This window comes from Monodon monoceros, unplaced genomic scaffold (assembly GCF_005190385.1).
Source record: "Monodon monoceros isolate NGI ecotype Baffin Bay Population unplaced genomic scaffold, NGI_Narwhal_1 Super_Scaffold_13, whole genome shotgun sequence".
In the NCBI taxonomy this organism is placed as follows: Eukaryota; Metazoa; Chordata; class Mammalia; order Artiodactyla; family Monodontidae; genus Monodon; species Monodon monoceros.
Window position 1 is genome coordinate 29,412,402 of NW_021703769.1, and position 6,582 is coordinate 29,418,983.

Below are 6,582 nucleotides of genomic sequence, written 5' to 3' on the forward strand. Positions count from 1 at the left end.
GCTCTTGGCCGGGCCCCCTCACCCCCTCCTCTCGGCAGGGGGCCTCTGCTGGGCCCAGCCCTCCTGGGCCCCGCCCCCTCCATTCATCCCGGCTGCTCGAGCGGTAAATCCTCCTAGTCCTCCTCCAGGAAGCGCGCCCCGACTAACTACACGGGCCGGCGCGCGTTCTCTGGGCTACGCCCTGCCCCGCGGAGCCCGCTGCCCTCCCGGCTCGGCGGCGTCGGGTTTACTGGCAGCGCGCCTCGCGGTTTCTCTCCCGGCCTCGTTGCGCCCTCGGCCTTCTCTTGGGTCAAGGTCTTGGCTTGCGGCTTTTTTCCTTCTCAAGATGGCCCTGCCGCCCGGTTTTCCTTCCCGGACACGAGGGAGCCCGGCCCGGGGACGCGCCTTCTCCGGCGCCTGGTCCTCTGCAAGCAGAGTATGTGTTCGGGGAGAGGGGTGCGGGGTGGGGCGCGAGCTCTACTTGTGTAGGGAGGCGGTGGTGCGCGCGGCCAGGCAAATCCAGCCCATGCGGTGAACCCCTGGTCTGACCCTTGGTGGCTTCTCAGCAAATGAGCACACAGCCCTCAGGCCCCGGATTGACCCAGGAACTCTCCCCATAACAAAGTGTTAACCCCCCATCCCCTCCACACTGGCCACCAGCCTGAGGAATAGCAGCAATCCCCCCATCTGACCTCCTACTGGAAAGGAGTTCTCCGCCTCTGTCCCCCAGGCATGGAAGAGGGCAGGTGAAGCAAGCCCAGGGTGAGCCCACCTCTACGGCGAGGGCTTCCCTGCGGCCCCCAAGGGTTCCTGGTGCGTTGGGGCAGCCTCATGCATAGATCGGGTGAGGCTGACCTGGTTTCGCCTCCCAGCGAGATAAGAGAGCATTAGGAGCAAAGCTTCATGGGGTGCCCTCCTTGGCAGATGAAGGCCTGGGGGCCCTGCTACTGCAGAAGATGCTGCAGAGGAGACCTGCGGGACTCTGACCACGACCGACTCGGGGCGGGCCACATGCTTCTCTGGTTGTGGTGAGCAGAGCTTGGTTGGAGACATGGGGTCACCTCCATTCATGGGTATCCCCTCAACTCAGCCTAGGGACCGTCTCTAGGTCACCATTTAGGTAGACCCGCAGCCCATGGCACAGACTCCCCCAGACAGCGGGGTGGGGGACGGAGATTTGAAGAGGAGCTGAAGACAGGCAGGCTGATTGCCCAGGAAGGAAAGTTCCATGTGGGAGGTGCAGGGGCTGGACCCCTGAAAAGACACCCATTTTGCCCTCAGCCCCTCTCATCTCAGAATGCCTAGGCTTCTACATCTGCCTCCCCATGTCATCAGCAGCTCCCAAACACCTGGACATTCCAAACCAGCTGTTCCTAGAAGCCACCCTGTAATGGAGGGACACCTCTCATCCCCTTACTGCAGCCTCCTCCTTCATCTGAGGCCCTTACGACTGAGCTCACTGAGGAAACAGGAGCCCACAGTCAAGATCTCCCGCAGTGGTCTATGGACCTGACTCTCACAGAAACTGACACCAACCCCTTCTGACCCCTTCCCCACTATAGCCTCCTGCACTCTGCCCCTGTGGTTTCTATTCCCCTGATTGTCCTGGAGAGAGCCCCTGACCCCCACACCCCTGCTGCAAAGTGAGAAGCTGTTTCCTTTAGTCCTCCCACCCACCACCTGCCCTCTGTGGACCAGAGGCTGAGGGCAAATACAGGTGCTCCAGGTCTCCCTCCCCCCACACTCCCCATCTTCCCCCCCACCCTCCATGCCCCAGTGGGTCCTTACACAGGGGTTTTAGGGACCTGGACATAAACACACACATTCCCTCTCATTCCCATCCTTGAAGTCTCAGACTTTACTGGGCTGTGGACACAACCTTGAATTCTGGGTTCCACAAGGCGCTTAATGGCTTTCCGAAGTACTGAGTTTCAACTGAGTTTTCTCCTTTAGCCACTATGCCTATAGATTTTAGAACCTGGAGAAGTAACTCTATAGTATCTCATTAAAAAACAAAACCCAAAATACTCCCTTGAACTCCCCCCTCCAGGTACCACCCATTTCCTCAGTTGCACTTCAGAGCAAATTTCTCCAAGGGTTGTCTCTAGTTCTCTGTATCCATGCCCCTCCTACCTCTCTTCCACCGATGCATACCGATCTTTTGTCCGCACCACTCCACTGAAACTGCTCTCAAGATCATCCTGCCTCAGCTTTCTGCCAGCCCCTCCCCCACCCCCTAGCAGCACCCAACACCACCAATCCCTCCTTTTTAAAAAAAATATTTATTTGTTTTGGCTGCACCAGGTCTTTGTTGCAGCATGCATGAGGGATCTAGCCCCCCGACCAGGGAACAAACCCGGGCACCCTGCGTTAGGGGAGCGGAGTCTTACCCACTGGACCACCTGGGAAGTACTCCTCCTTTTTTCTTGCAACATTTCCTTCTCTCTCTCTCACCTCCTCGGACCTAGGAGTGTTGGCCTGCCCTGGATCTTTCCCTAGATCCATGGCTCTCTACCAGCCACAGCTGGCCACCAGATTTCATGACACCTGTCACTGAGCTCCTGACTTCAACATGGCATAGCCTACTTACACCCTCCCCCCTACCTGGATGGCTAATAGGGAATTCAGATGATATTCAGGCAAAATAGAGCTCCCGAGTCCACTCTCCGCCACCATCCACCTGGCTGCTCTGGACCTGGGGGTCCCCCCGACTCATTCACATCTGATCCATGAGTAAATTTTGCTGGGTTTACCTTCAAAATAGAGCTCAGTTCTGCCCACTTGCATCCCCAGCCTGGTCCATCATCTGGCCCTCTGACTTGCCCCCACCCATCATCCATTCTCCACCTCCAATGGCTTCTCATGGCATTTAGGAAAAAAATAAAAGCAAACTCCCTGCTGTGGCCTAGGGGAGTAGGGGTGTGGGGTAGGGGGTGCTGTACAACCTGGCACCTGCCTAAATAGGGAAATCCCATCTCATCCCAGACCTCCTGCTCCCAGGGGAGCACTGTTCCAGCCATGTGGCTGCCAACAGTTCCTACAACACAACCGGCCCCCACCTGCCTCCAGGCCTGGAGAGTCTGAGTACTGGAAGGTGTGTCCACAGCTCTTATTGTGGCTCAGTTCATCCTTCAGCTCTCAGAGATGCCTTCCCTGGTCACACCATCTAAAGTAGTTCCTGTTTTCTTCCATCACAGATCCCCATGTCCCCCAACTCTGCAGCACAGCCTTCTTTACTGCCTGGGCTGTCTCCCAGGCTAGACTGGGATCTCCCTGAGAGCAAGGCTATGGTGTCTTTCACCAGCGCAGCACTGGTGTAGTAGGTGCTCATGACATATTGAACACATGACCAACACCTCCATGTACAGTTCCTGGAGGCTTTCAAGCCATGAAGCCGCCCAGATGACCTCTTCAGCTGCCATCCTCCACTCCCACTCAGGTTTTCCAGCCAGATACTCCTGACTCCCTCTGCCTACTTCCTGTCACCTGGACTCTTCAGATGTCCAAGTCCCTGTATTTCTACTTCCAATCTGCCCTCTCCTACTGCCCTCACCTTCCTTGGACCCTTGGCAAGCATGGCTTTCCGCACCTTGCAGCCTTAGGCTTTCCCTGGAGTCACAAGCTTCTTGGGGCTCCTTGCTGCCCAGGGCAGGCAGCCTTGACCAGCATTCCCAGCCCCTTAACAGCCCTTCTCCAGCTGCGGCTGTACCACCCCCTTGCTGTTCCTGGGAGGAGAGATGATGTTCCCACACTATCCCTCCAGTGGTGCTGGAGGGGGCTGAGGGAGGGAACAGGGCCTCCACTGGCCTCCCCTCTTTCCTGGGGGACACTTCCAGGCCCCCTGGGTAGGTGAGAGGAAGACCTTTTGGTACTCAAATATCACAGCATGAAGCCTTCTCCCAGTTGCCATCTACCCCTACTGAGGGGAAGATCCAGGTTCCTATAAGGGCAGCCAGGAAGGCAAGGAGCCCTATGGAGGGCCAGAAGGACCTGCTCCCCTCAGGACAATATCCCTCTGTGCCCCCCATACTCAGAGTCAGAATCTAGTGCTAGACAGCAGGATATTGAGCAGGAAGGTTCCAGAGCTGCCCCACTGCCCTCATTCCTTCTGACCTGGGTTCCAGTTCCACAGCCCAGCTTCTCAGCCAAGAAACCCCTGGCAGACAGACACCACTAAACACTGACCTACTTTCACTCATCCTGCTCCAGGGTATCCCTATGAGGGGCCAGGAATCTGCATTCCCAGCAGAGCTGGCCCCCAAACTTCCCCACCCTCATCTACCCCCAGGCCCCACTTCATTTGAACCCCATCACCAGCCACCTGAGTCCTTCCAAGTGGTGAGTCCAGGTGGCCTATCACCCTGCTGGTCATCACTGCCCTCCTTAGCCTTTATGTGTACCCCACATCCTCCTTATCCATGGCTCTCATTCTCACTGATCCCCCGTGTCAAGGAGCTGCCCAAGGTTCTGCTTCGAGCTCACTATTCAGGGCTGACACTGCCTGCCGCCCCACTTCAGCTGTCTTTCAAATGACCTCCAGCTCCTCCCAGCTCCTGCAAGGAAGCTGGATGCACAGAAAGGAAAAGTTAGTGGGGAAGGCATATAGGGCAACACCCTCGGGCAAATGTTCAGCCTCTTTGCATCTCTGATCCTTTTTATCTATAAAACAAAGAGGTTGAAATCGAGTGCTTTTTTTCTTTTTTAATTTTTATTGGAGTATAGTTGACTACAATGTTGTGTTAGTTTCTGCTGTGTAGCAAAGTGAATTGGTTTTACATATATATATACCCACTCTTTTTAAAATTCTATTCTCATATAGGTCATTACAGAGTATTGAGTAGAGTTCTCTGTGTTATACAGTAGGTTCCTATTAGTTATCTAGAAATAGTTTTTTTAGTTAAAAAATTCCATGAATTTTTGGTTATCAAACCATCTTTCCTCCTCCTGTTGTCCTTATTTTGCTATTATTTGTACATTCACCCAGGCATGAAATTTCAGAGTAAAGATGTAAAGTTTCTTAAAATTTTGAAGCTATGAAGGAAAAAAATTAAACCTGTTTATTGGTATGGAAAAACAGTAGTAATGGTAGGATAAAATGGAAATGTAGTCACACTTCATTTGGTTAGCTTTTTTTTTTTTTTTACAGATTTATAATCATTTATTAGTTTGACATAAAATTTGTCGACCCTGATGCAAGTTTTTTAACCAAATTATTTTGGCTAGTCAATTTAGCAATGCTGAGGCCTGGGCAAAACAGGAATAATTTGTGGATAAACAAATTTATTTTTCTTCAGATTTCTGGAGAATGAAACAAAAGAATTTTGGAATTGTTTCAAAATGTTGGGGTTTTTTCCACTTTGGCTTTTTCCACTTCTACCTTGAGGTCATTCATACCTTTGGCTCTTGTTTAATTAGTCATTTCGTCTTGTCAATTGCTCCTTCAAAATCACTCTCTAGTTAGTCCAGTTCTCACCCCCACCAATGTGGAGTAGCATTATAGTCTACATGATCTTTTTTTTCTTTTGGTTGGGTCATTTCCCTGACCAGGGATTGAACCTGGGCCACAGCAGTGGAAGTGCAGAATCCTAACCACTAGACCACCAGGGAATTCCTGATCCTTCTTTTATTTAGGAAAAAAAAAGTATCAAACAGGTTCCCATGGAACACTGGTGTCCCTGGGTATACAGAGGCAGTAGGGAGCCTTTTCTCCATCTTCAGGGGGGCAATTATCTTAGCGAATAGAACATTTTCAAGTTAAAATTTTTCTTCCCTTGTTTAAAAGTCACTACTACCATCACCACCACCACAACATAACAACTATGTTTGCTATCACTTGTACTAGAAAAGACTAGCAGAAAGCAAAAAAAAATTAAATCAGATAGGTATCTGACTTTAACAGAAAAGCTCAGAAATGGCCTTCAGGTGGATGTGCAATGCTGATCCAGGGGAGCAAACCCTTCTTTGGGGAACTCAGCTCCCAAATGATGTTGAAGCGCCCTCATAAATGTGTAGTGACCCCTGGCCAGGCCAATCAGAATACTCCTGACCACTGTGACTGATTCAGGGATGAGAATGTGACCCCAGATTTTGGGCCTGCCTTTGGAGAGAGAGGTCGGGTCTTGCCTTTGGGGTGTTGGGGCTGTTGGGTGGCACAGAGGAAGCTTACTGCCAGGGGAGAGTGAAGCCATTAAGGACAGAGAGGGGGCTCTGATGACATCTGAGACCAGCTGAACTTGAAGCTGGTACTACCCTGGACTCCTCTTAGAGCAACGAAGCCATTCCCTTTCCATCATGAGCTGGCAGTAGGACTGTGGTCAGATTTTCTTCGGGCATGACTGTTCCCTAGAATATATGATAGAAATTAATACATCAGCATTTCTCTGTGCTCCTCAGAGAGCCTTGTGATTTTCAGCAGCTCCACCTTCTGCTTCAAATCACTTTCCACATGTCTATCCCACCAGGATTCCTTGATTCTGGGACTCTGGCTTGGTCAAGCATGCCCTCAGGGTTCAGTTCAGTAGTCCCTGGCCCCTACTGTGGGCCACTGGTGGGGAGGACCCCTTTCCCCATACCTGGACTTCTTGGCCTCCAAGTCCTCCTGGC

General features: G+C 52.1%; 1 non-coding gene across 1 annotated transcript; it reads right to left on the reverse strand.

Annotated features, from left to right (window-relative positions):
* Positions 1–5,514: 5,514 nt before the first annotated feature.
* On the reverse strand, positions 5,515–5,586 carry TRNAG-UCC. Its single transcript has one exon. It is a non-coding gene; the product is annotated as a tRNA-Gly (tRNA).
* Positions 5,587–6,582: the final 996 nt, after the last annotated feature.